The sequence below is a fragment of the Anguilla rostrata genome, chromosome 4, assembly GCF_018555375.3.
Source record: "Anguilla rostrata isolate EN2019 chromosome 4, ASM1855537v3, whole genome shotgun sequence".
Lineage (NCBI taxonomy): Eukaryota > Metazoa > Chordata > Actinopteri > Anguilliformes > Anguillidae > Anguilla > Anguilla rostrata.
The window spans coordinates 6,059,831-6,071,544 of record NC_057936.1 but is presented as its reverse complement, the minus strand read 5'-3'; positions in this window follow the sequence as shown (position 1 = coordinate 6,071,544).

The window sequence follows — 11,714 nt, the reverse complement described above, 5'->3', positions numbered from 1 at the left end:
ACGTTTTTATCGTTCTCAACAGTAATGTATAATATTAAGATGAATAATACTAATACTACAAACTACTACTAATAATATTACGAGTAAGAATAAGAAGAAATGCTAGCTTCAGGGTGTAGGAGGAAAAAAAAGGGGATTTGGTTTCTTTTAACTTTATGCTACTGGGTTTCAAAATATTTAAACAAAATGCAAAAAAAAAATGAAAAAAAAATATTTTAAAAGCTATAATAGGAGAATATTTTAAAGCTGTTTTAGTGGCGTAGAATATGTGGATTAGAGATTGTTGCGGGCACCTAGGGATCTGTAATGACAGTCACACCTCACCCATGGAAACGAGATCGAAAATCCTAGCGGCTTTTAGCCGGGACAGTCTGCCGCCTTACAGGCACTGCTTAAATTTCCTTTTTTTTTTAATTTATTTTTTTGAAAAATTCAGAAGGAGAGACGCAATAAAAACGAATTACTGGGTTAGCGGTAGCATCTCAGCCTCAGATTAGCCTCTCGCCATTCAGAGCTCTCTCTCATTTTCCGTAAAGCGATCGGGGGCCACTGGTGGTACAAAATAATTCTCTCTCTCTTTATGCGCACCTCTTAGCATTCTTATAAGCCGCGGCCTTCTTAGGTGAAGAGCCGCCGCGTTGGGTTTGCGTGACGCGCGTGCGGCGACGTTTGGAAGCTTCGCTGTGCCGCTAGGACACATTCCATATTAGCTCGACAGCAGGGGGCTGCTCGGTGGACTATGCTAACTTGAGCCGAACGGGGACGAAGTACGAAGCGCGGCGCTTGCGCGTATTTTAACGCTCTCCGTTAGCCTAGCGCCGCGTCGGAATACGCTAACGAGCCGCCCGCCTCTTTTCTGTTGCCCTCTGCCAGCTTGACGGTGGATTGATGTAAAATGGGGGGTGGGGTGGGGGGGAAGGGGGGGGGGGTGGCACTGTGCGCTGCCGGTATTGATCCTGGGATCATACAAACACGGAGCAGGCGGGAACAGGTTTTTCCACCGACTGCAGTTCGCGCACCCCTGTGCCAAACTCGTAGCGCACAGAGAAGTCGCCTCGCCGTGAACGTGGCTAACGTATCCCACGGCTGGCTGGCAGAGCCACAGAGACGCTTTGCTCCCCCAAAAAATTCAATAACGAGCGCTCGGTCATGAGAGACCATACTTGAATAGCACTTCTGAAGAAATCGGTGTTCAAGCAGAGAGGCGTGTTAAAGGGGGTAACAGATTCGGTACGCCTCGGCTATAAACAAAATGGAGTCATAAAAAGCAGTAATTACCTCCCCCCTGCTTTTCGTTCCGCAATGGTCTCGTCTGCCAAAAAACCAGGGCAGGACCCACTGCCACCCCGCCCATCAGAGAGAGAGGCGTTTTCTTTGTGAGCTGCAGACCTTATCCAGCACAGTGAAGGCACCCAGCGTCGGGACAACAAAGGCGGTCTCATCATCAAGCGCTGATAATACTGGTACTGTGGCAGCACAGTGGTCAACGTGTACCACCACGCCCGTACCACGCCCGTACCACGCCTGTACCACGGCGGCATCAGCACCGGTAAAGCGTGTAACTGGTTAACACAAGAGTCGAATTACCGCGACACCCGGTTATAAAACCACCATGTGAAAGTCACTGGCCTGTCGCCGTAAGGGCGTCCCTCCCCCCCTCCCCCTCCACACCCCCCCCCCCCCCCCCCTTAAGCACATCACTTTAAATAAGGGACCGTCACTTCACGGGCGGCCCGAGAGGTCACTGGCGGCGTAATTAGGGTAATGCTAATATTGATCAGACAGCTGATCCGCTCCGCAGGGCGAAGGGACGCGCGATCGATTAGGCTTCGGCATTTCCAGCGAATTGACCGACTGACAGAGTTCATCTTTCACGCGTCGTCCGAGAGGCGAAGACGGAGACACAGCCTCCCTGACCTCGCCAAGGGAGGGGTGGGGGGGTGGGGGGGGAGGGTGGTATTCATGGCTGCTGGCTGCTGAAAAATCCCAACAACAAATTCACGTTTTTAAACAATTTAATGCTGAAGCTGGAAAATACTGAGAGAAAAAGGGAAGCGATGTCATAGCGTGAATGATTGAGAGCGAAGTGCCCGTACTCGTCTCGATCGGACGGCTTTTTGTGTTTTTTGGCGCGCCGTCCGTAGCTTGATCGAAGAGCGACTGCGTCCGGGTCGGAGCGGGAGAAAAGGGCGGGGAGAACGCGGATCGGGAGAACGGCTTGGCGTTCAGAGCCTTATGAGGTCAAATTAAGAGCGGAATGGTTCGTCAGACCTGACAGTGAGTGCGGGCTGGGACGCGATTACCGCAGCTGCTTGTTTAAGACACCAGCAGTCACGATCGGGCACACCAACTACAAAAAAAAAAGATTTACCCTGAATTGCTGGAATGCCAAGCCCGTCACCCATGACAACCGGAATGTTTTCCGAGAGCCAAATTGAGCGTCTCTTTTTTCCTAGTTCAGGGGAAGGCTAACAGATTGGCTGGGATGTTCATTTTGATACAAATCAATCACTAGGGGGTGTGTGGGGGGGGGGCAGTTAGGAAACGTATCCTGGGTGAAGTCTGTCTGAAGGTTTTTTTTTTTCTTTTTGTTGCTGTTGTCGTTTTTTTCTTCATGAAATTGCTTCCGTTTCCATGGGTTATCACCGTCCTCTCCATTCTCCATTTCCCCCTTTCCCTTGTGGGTTGTGTCCCCTGTGGGGGGGGGGGGGGCACTCCTCGTGCCGCCCCATCCTCTCCCATCGTTTCCCCCCGCGAAGTCCCTGGAGCCCGGCGTCTCCTCCTCCTCCTCCTCCTCCAGCCGCGCGCTCCAGCGGCTAGCGCTAGCCGCTCTGAAACTAGAGACCCGGCGTGCTGGTGGCGCTGCCATTTTAGACCCGTCTCTCCGCGTGTCTCGTTCGTCTAAGCCCGCGGGGGGCTGCCGGCTCGACTCCGTCTGAGACGAGCGACGAGCCATTTCCGATAACGGGATACGAGGAAGGAGGCCTCGCCTCCCCCCACACCAGCACAGCGTCTTCTGTACGCTCTCAAGGGTACGTAGGCATCAGCATAACAGCCCCCGCCCCCTTTCCCAGAGGCACTGCCCACCAGACGCAGCGCTGACAGTGACAGTGACATTGACGGAAAGGTTGCGGTTGCGCTGTGTCGTCGACGGCAACAAAGTTTTTTAACGCCTTTACGGGAAACGTTGTCACTAATGAAGTCAATTTAACACACGTGCACACACACATATACACACATACACATACACAGCCACTCCCAAAATGTAACGGACTATAGTTATAAATATAAATATTTTCTTAATATTAATATCCAGGTTGTTTCTTTTTAATATCTAACAGGAAATCTGACTGTTGTGTGGTGCAGGTCCCCCCAAGATGACACGCTCATAACTCATTGTAATACATTTAAATGTGTCTCTAAGAGGGCGAATTTCAATGCAGAGTACATATCTGGGAACGCAGAAGGGGCTCAATACTGTGTGATATCCACTTCTCCTCTGGAAACACGCAGGAACCTCATTCATAAAACATCGTTGAGACTGGCTGCAGTTCAGAGAGCTGGGAGAGCAGGTTGCCCCACTGAAAGCAATCAAGGCTTGATGTGCATTTGCCAAATTTCCCTTCTCAATTATTGCTCCTTCTTTTTTTTTTTTGCCTTCCTGAGCAAGTGGTTGCTGGGAGATGGGCGGTTGCTAGGAGAGGAGTGATATACAGACATTTGCCCACCGGGCATATCTGTGGCATCATCGCTCAGCTCATAAAGTTTTTTAAGTTTTTCATACGAGAGTTCTTCGGAAGGGAATTTTAAAATTCTTTTATATATTTTTTTTACGAGGTCAGTTTTTTAATTATTAAAATCAAATTAAATTTGGCATTCACGTAACAGCTTGGGTACTACATGTTAAAGACGGCGAGGGGCTGCCGGGGCTTAATGAGTTTGAGAGAGCGAGCGAGAGAGAGAGAGAGAGCCGTAAAAAGCCGTTTCGGCAAACGAGAAGGAGAAAGGCGGCGATTGGATTAAAGGCACTCGGGCAACGGTCTCGCTTGCGCGAGCTGCCGGCTGCCGGCTTGGAGCCGGTTGACGCAAGGTGACCGTCTCCTCCGCCGTCTGATTTCAAACGGAAAAAGCCGTTACTCTCAAACCGACAGTCAAACCGTGCCTACCAGAGCCAGTATGTGTGTCGTTCACCTCTGTAAATCATCCGTTAATTTGTCGAAATAATCCATTTACATCTTTCCACTTTTTTCCGTCAGTGCCCACTCAATCTCTGAGCATGCTCAGTAGAGGGGGGAGGGGGGGTTAAGATTATTATAACAGTAATACTCTTATTGATAATATGATTAACTATGGTTTGAATGCTAAGAAGAAAATAGCTTACTATAAATACGAGATCTGTATATTAGGGAAAACTGTCAGCACAGGACCTTTTTTGGGGGATAATGGGGTGGGGTGCAGGTGGGTGGGTGGGCTGGGCGGGATTGGTTGCTTTTTAAAGATCATATTCAACTTCTGGTTTCTCAGCACAAAGCGTACATAAAATATGACGAGAGTGTTGAATCTGTTTAATATGTAACTGAAATGTTGAGGAAGGACACGGGGGGACATTTCAGTGTAATTATGATAACCTGCACCAGAGGGGTGATGCTCAAAGGTTTTTTTTAAAAAAATGAGAGCGCCACCTATAGTCTGGGTGGGCTAATTACGGCAGGCTGAAATAAAGCAGTACCTTTTTTATGTCAGAAAAAGGAAGCGTTCAGTATTAGCCTGAGAAACCAAACATTTGTTCCCCTGTTCAAATTTCTCTATACTTGCTGCTTAGATAATTTCGTATTAAAAATGGGTCATTTGTTGATTTTATAAATATTTATTTGAGTATTAATTTATTTGACAGGTTTTATTTATTTATTTATTTATTTAACTATCTATTTATTTATTTATTTATTTACCAATTATGTGTATTGCTATATTTTTTATTTCCGTTACAATTGTATGTATTTAAAAAAAAAAGAAATGCTTATTGGGGCTTTTCTCTTTCTCTCCTTTTTTTCAATTTTACAATAAAAATACAAACTGGATGTTTACTTCTCAAAATACATGTCTGTTTAATACCAGAAGAGACGGTGGTAGAAAAAAAAGGGTAGAAACGTTGCATTGTGGGTAAGCGGCGTTCGCGTTCCCTCCGATCCTGATTCTGCGGTGACTGTAACTTGTGTTGATGCCGCAGTCATTACCGTTTTGATTTTGTTTCAAGTGTAATGAATGTACGGTGCTGCTAGTGCGGTGTTTCCCACTGATGTGCTCTCCACTGGCACTCGGTCCAAGTGCTGACGCTGAAAACAAAGGCGTGTGCAAATTAGAACAACCAGTACCAACTGCCGTATTTCAAACTCTGCTTCGAGGGCTGAGATATGTGCTCTCCTCTGCACTGCGGCCGAAAAACCGGGAGAGAAGACATGGATGGAATTACATTTTCCTATAAAACAATCCACACGACAGCCAAGTGAGACACAGGGCAGGAGAAATAAAAAATGTGCGTATTTAAGAGTCTCGTATAAGGGCTTAATGAGGCGGAGTATCGAATGTTTTAAATTATCAGTCATCTCGAAGACGCGGACAGCTCATCGAAACACCACCAAAAAAAGATGGAATAGGTCAGCGGTGAAAGGAGGCGAATGGATCTGCGATACATAAATGATGATTCTTTCCCCCCCTTTAGGCAAATAAGAGTGACTGGAGAGCCGTTAAAGTGAGGGCCTTTCTTCCTGAAGGACACAGATTCGGGAATGAAAAGCGGCCACTGGTCTACTTTCCTTTCTCTTCGAAGGTACATTTTTCAGGAGGAGTGGAGATCTCAACGATCATTACTGCGGGGCAATAATAAAGAAGAAATGTGCAGTGGTAGTGTGGGGGGGGGCTTATGGAACTGGAATATATTGTCAAATGCTGAGATAAATATACAGTATTATCTTTTGTTACAAAAGACTTCGTTACATATTGGCAAATATAATGATTGTTGCCACTTTAAGATTAATATATGAGTAATATATGACACTCGTGAAATAGATTCTTAGTTGTATGTTCCAAATACGTAGGTCCACATATTTATAATATGTTACAATATATTCCATTTCCATGGCGATGGGGGTGGGGCCTGTCTGAAAAGAGGCGCAGCCAGGTGGTTCTCACCTGGAAACACTGAGGGGTGCTGACTGTCCCGTGACCTGGTTGAACAAAAAAAAAAAAACACCTTTCGACTGAGCACACCTCTGAGACGCCAACCTTTTTGTTCACCTTGTTCCTGTCCTGTCACGTCATAAATCCAGTAGACGCACACACACACACACACACACACACACACACACACACGTACCTCAGGCCTCTGAAAGGCTTCGCATCATCAACATAAAACACTCTGGGTATATGGGACAGTGTCCCTGTGGAAAAAGAGGGCAGTGGCACCGCTGTCTGCGGACCAAAACTGAACACCCCCCCCCCCCCCCGTTTCCTAAACCACCAATCACTGAGGATGTGGGGTAGTAAAAGCGATGGGGTGACGCGCGAAACACAGAAACCCGTAAACGATGCGTATAAATCAACCGCGAGCTAAAAATAAGACCGAGGAGAACAGTGTGGGCTGTGCCTTAAAATTGGGAGTAAAAAAAAAAAAAAGTCTAAACAGAGGAAAACCTTTTTGAAGAGCAGGAAGGGCGGGGGGGGGGGGGGGGGAGGAAGAGGAGAGGAAGAGAAAAGGTTCTACTAAAAAAAAAAGTAGAACCACTAGCTCATGAAATAAATTGGCCCAATTACAATAAAGTGTGGCTCTTGGTCAGTGTGCGAGCCCGGCAGTTCATCTTTATTACAATCAGTTAATGAAAATCAATCCCCCTCCTGATAAACTCTTATCTGCGTGGCCTCTGTGCAGCCCGCTCGCCGGGAGATAATAAATTAGGGTAATATTGCCTTTGATGAGGGAGTGAATTGCAAATTATTGTAACTTTCCCAAGATTTATGATGCGGGCGCCTCATTTCCGGGCCTGCCCGTTTCCCCCGGCTTCTGGGGGCCCGGAGGCGTCGTTTGTTAAAAGTTTCGGCCACGCCGCCTCCTCGTTGAGCGAAAAATATCCGCACCGAGCCGTCCGAGCGTCCTGCACGGCGCGTCGCGATACGGCCGAGCGCGGCGGGGAAAGGTGGGGCGTCTCTCGTGTTCACCGGCGAAAACCGTCGCACCTACGCGCAGGTACAGGTACCGCTACGCTCGAGCGCAGCCCAGCCCCGACGCGCGCGCCCCAAGTTAAACTTTCCGCTCCTCCTCGTTGAAACTTCAAGGGGAGATCAATTATGCGGCTGTTAGCGTTCATTAGTCAGCCTGGCTCGACTCTCAGCGGGCGTCGCAGCCGCCGTGTAAGGAATTAACGCTGCTTTTCCCCTGAACGCGCGCTGGCGCTGGACTTAACACGCGGCACTTAAATTTCCGGCTTGTACTCGGGAATCGGCGTTGTCAACGCGCGGCTCGGCGCTAACGTTTTTTTTTTTTCCCAAGGTGCACCTGTGCTCCTAAGTTGAAAAAAAGAATGTAGGAGCGCACTAATGCATCAGTTAGTAGATGTGCTTCTAAAATTATTTTTCCACATAGCACACACCCTGAGAATTTCAGAAGGGAATACTCTGATAGTGGGAACACTGTAGATTCCAGCAATGTTCATTATATATATATATAAATAATAATTAAGAAGTCCAAGTCAGGTTGTGAAAAGCTTTTTTTAAACTCCTAAACAATGTTTACAAAAATCTTTACAAACGAAAAAAAGTTAACATGGTCAAAGAAAGATTAGATGAATGATAAAGCATATTACCTATGTGCTTCACCAGAACCACGAGATATTAAGGTGACTCTTATAATATAAGTATATATATAAGTATGCCTTAAGTCCATCAATATAATTTATTAGATTTTTGATTTTTTTTTTTTTTTAAAACAAGGAATGTTATGTTTACAACTTTAAAATGATGGGCCAGCTTTTCACACGACATGGGACAGAAACGTCAAGAAATGTTTGTGCGAAAAGTGTTAAGGGCCTTCTGGCTGCGGGGGTGTGACATCACAGGAGGTTCCGTGAGTCATGCAGGTGCAGGTGTGGCAGACTCCCCTGCCTGTGTCAGACGAAAGACTCACGCCGTGACCTTGGCCCGGCACTGGCGGCGAAAACGCTCGCCCAACACCTGGTGATCTCAGCAGTCCGGACGTCCGTCTCTCTCACCTGAAAAGCAGCGGGCGTGGCCGTGATGTCACGAAGCCCAGAACTAGAGAGATACTACTGCTTTAGTCCAGGCCCTTGGTTTTATATGCACTGTAAACTTTAGGGAGTGGGGTTGAGTGGGAAGGCAAGATGGAGTGAAAAGCAAGCTTGCTGTATGGTATGCTTTTATCAGGAAAAAAACTTTAGATATTTAATAGCTTTCTGGGTCTTATTTTAATTAATTTAAAAGAAAAAAGTTATTGCTTTAGATTTTGTTTTGTTCGTAAGAATAAGAATCATTTATGAGGATCCAAATTCAATGTTAATCATGAGTTGTTTCAACCTGAAGATTATTACTGTAGTTAACATAGTCTGCAGCTGCTGAATGGATATGTGGTGTTCCTGTTACAAGTTACTGTCACTTCACCTTACATTCGTAAGAAGTGTGACAATGAGAAAGACGTTCAATCGTGGTTCATTTGCAACATAACCACAAGCCTGAGCATATGCAACTATTTGACTATCTGATCAAAATTGTGAGCGATTCGACAATTGTGTATGGCAGCATGAGTTTTGCATATAAAACGAAAGCCAGTTGGTATCTTTGATTTTTCAATACTCGTAGAAAATACAAAATACCTGGTGTTAATCATCATTGAAGCATGTTTGTGTAGGCTGATTAGAAACCCAACACACACCCCAAAATCACCGTTTCCCATGCAGATGGCATTGGCCTTAATGCAGTGTGTGGTGCCTACTTCAATCCCATAATTCCCCTCTTTCAACAGGAAGTGTTTGGCGTCGGTTAAAGCCCTTAGCACTGTGATGCGATGTGACAGCCTAACGGGAATGTGTGCTCTATTCCTTAGATCTGTGCTCCACAGCGTTCACCAATAACAGGTTACGGGCTACTGAGCAAATACTGCAGCCGTGTAACCATGTCAATCCACATTCTAACATTATATGTGTAAACAGTACTGCTAAAGGTCAGAGGTCAGACATTACAGGAAAAGCCATTGTCATAGGGAAACGTCCGAGACGGTTTTTGTAGTGAACTGTACTTGCTTTTGTCATCTCGGAGCTTTTGAACATTGTTATTCTACTACTGTAGATTCGTCTCGACAAATTTTGAACATCGTCACTACAAAGCCAGACACCAGAAGACCCATTAAGTCTAATCAGCAAACAGCTGCTTATGGATTTGATTTCATTTTTGAGGGACAGGAAGTGCGGACTAATTAAACACTAATTTTTCCCAAAAAAAAAATTTTTTTATCTAAAACCGGAATTTGTTGACAAATTAATATGGGTACTTCATGCCCAAAATGAAAATTAGTTTGGAATCTATTTTCTACTGAGTAACAGAACGTCCACGGTTAGGATGCTCCGTTCACTGTAATGTATGAACAGGTTCAGCGGAGTCCTCCCGTTTCAGAACGGTGGAACCGTGAACGCAGTATCGCAGTCTAGCATCTCTAAGAACAGCACCATTGGTGTGTTCGTGGCAGCCAAGAGGCTATCTGGACAAGCTAGATGCCACCGATTATATACCAGATTGTGCGTTATGTCACCACCATTGTTTTTCTTTTTCCAAACAGTTTGATCAATATCCTGTTTTACATTAGCACAAATTAAGCGTTGGACACGCTGCGAAAAGACACGTTCAAATTAAACTGGGCAGTTGCACCGCTGATTTATAAGTTGGTAGTCACCGCTGCCTCCCAAGGGCTAATGGTGACTAGGCCGAGTATGGGAAACACACCACTATTGCTAATATTAAACCCTTAACGCTTTAAGGTGTGATGTCACAAATGTGTGATTGGAATGTTCTTGACTGAACATTCCCAAGGCTGACGTAAGAATCACTACAGGTGATTGAAGGGTTAAAGTGCAAGATCGCAGATATGTAGTTCCAGAGCGCTGACTTAGAATTTGGTGCTTGTGAAATCTCAATTTTGGTTTCCCAACACTGAGATATATAAAGAAAAAATAAAAGGCAATGGAGTTCCAGAACAAAATTATTATTTTTTTAAATCCAAAAAAAAAAAATAAAACCCTACTCTTCAAGGGGTCAATTCCCCACATTGTGTAGAAAATAAAATATCTATATATTTCTGGAAAAAACTGAGCCATGGAAGTCCACAATATACAACACTATGGTACTGATGTAACATACAGCAGGTTTAATACGGCAGGTTTAATTAAGTTTTGCGATGTTAAGTTTCAGCCTCAGCTATCGTCTGTCCTGCAGAAAGACTGGCAAGAATGGGTGTTGCCCTTATTAACTTAATGTCACAAAATCCAGTCTGGATCAATTCAAAGGAAACTTAAACCATCATAACAGTTCGTTCTGCTCAGGAAAAAAAAAACCAAAACAAAATCAGTAGGGTTTTTATACCCTTTTAAATGTTACTTTTGTTTTAAGGTTTTTTTTTAACATTCCCGAATGTCGAAGTTTAACACTGTATTAAAGTCTCTAAGCCAGAGCCTATATATTGAGCGTGTATTATAAAGGTTGGCCTGTGTAGTTATTACAGCAATAGCTCTGGAGGCCCTTACCCCCTGACCTGTACCTGAGAACCACTCAATCTCCATGAAAACAAAATCATTTTAATCTACGGAAACTCACCGTGTACCGAGACAACCAGCCAACTAACTACTTATCAATCAAGTCGAGGACACACACACAGCATCGTCTATTTATCTTGCCAACTGCTCTATTAATTTTAAATTAATCCCCCCATCGCCCAAGTATCAATCAATCCTGTGGAGGTTTTTTTTTATTTTAATTTTTTCTTTTTTTTTATTCATTAGCAAAGTAATTGTCCTTGTTTATCAGAGAGATGTGAAGAGCAGGTGGCAGTGTGTATTGTGAGCAGAAAACAAACAAAAAAAAAACTGTTCGTCTGGTACTTCCGTGGTGGGAGCGGCTCTTTGCTGACACCAAGTTGCGGTTGCGAAGTAAAGCACGCAATTAAAATGTAGATGAAAACAAAATTATGCAAATGCTGCGGCTTGACTGATTGGTTTGCACCAAGATATTTTCTGTTGCTCAATAGAGAGAGAGAAGAAGGACAGAATACAGAGAAAGAATGGGGATCGACTTCAGGCCTCTCTTCTTTATGTTCTTTATTAAACACGTTTTAGGTCAGTGAAATGTCACTGCACTGAATAAAAATCCAACTGCACTGCAGGTTGCTCTTCAGTGAGTCTTCGGTGAGCCAGCCTTGCTGGAGTCTGTCAGTTCAAGATACACGTGCCTTAATTCCGTGCAAAACCCCGTTCGAACCCCTGTGTGCGATCACTTTCACCGGAGTTACCGTTCAGCATCAACCCAGAAACAACTTGCGCAAGACAGAACTCCCCTACCTCTTCCGTGTGCGCTTGCGCCTGACTGCGCGGCGGCTAGGCGAACGGGAGTCTCGCTGCCTGCACAATGAGGTAAAGGGCCGGAAGGCCGGCAGGCCGTTTGAT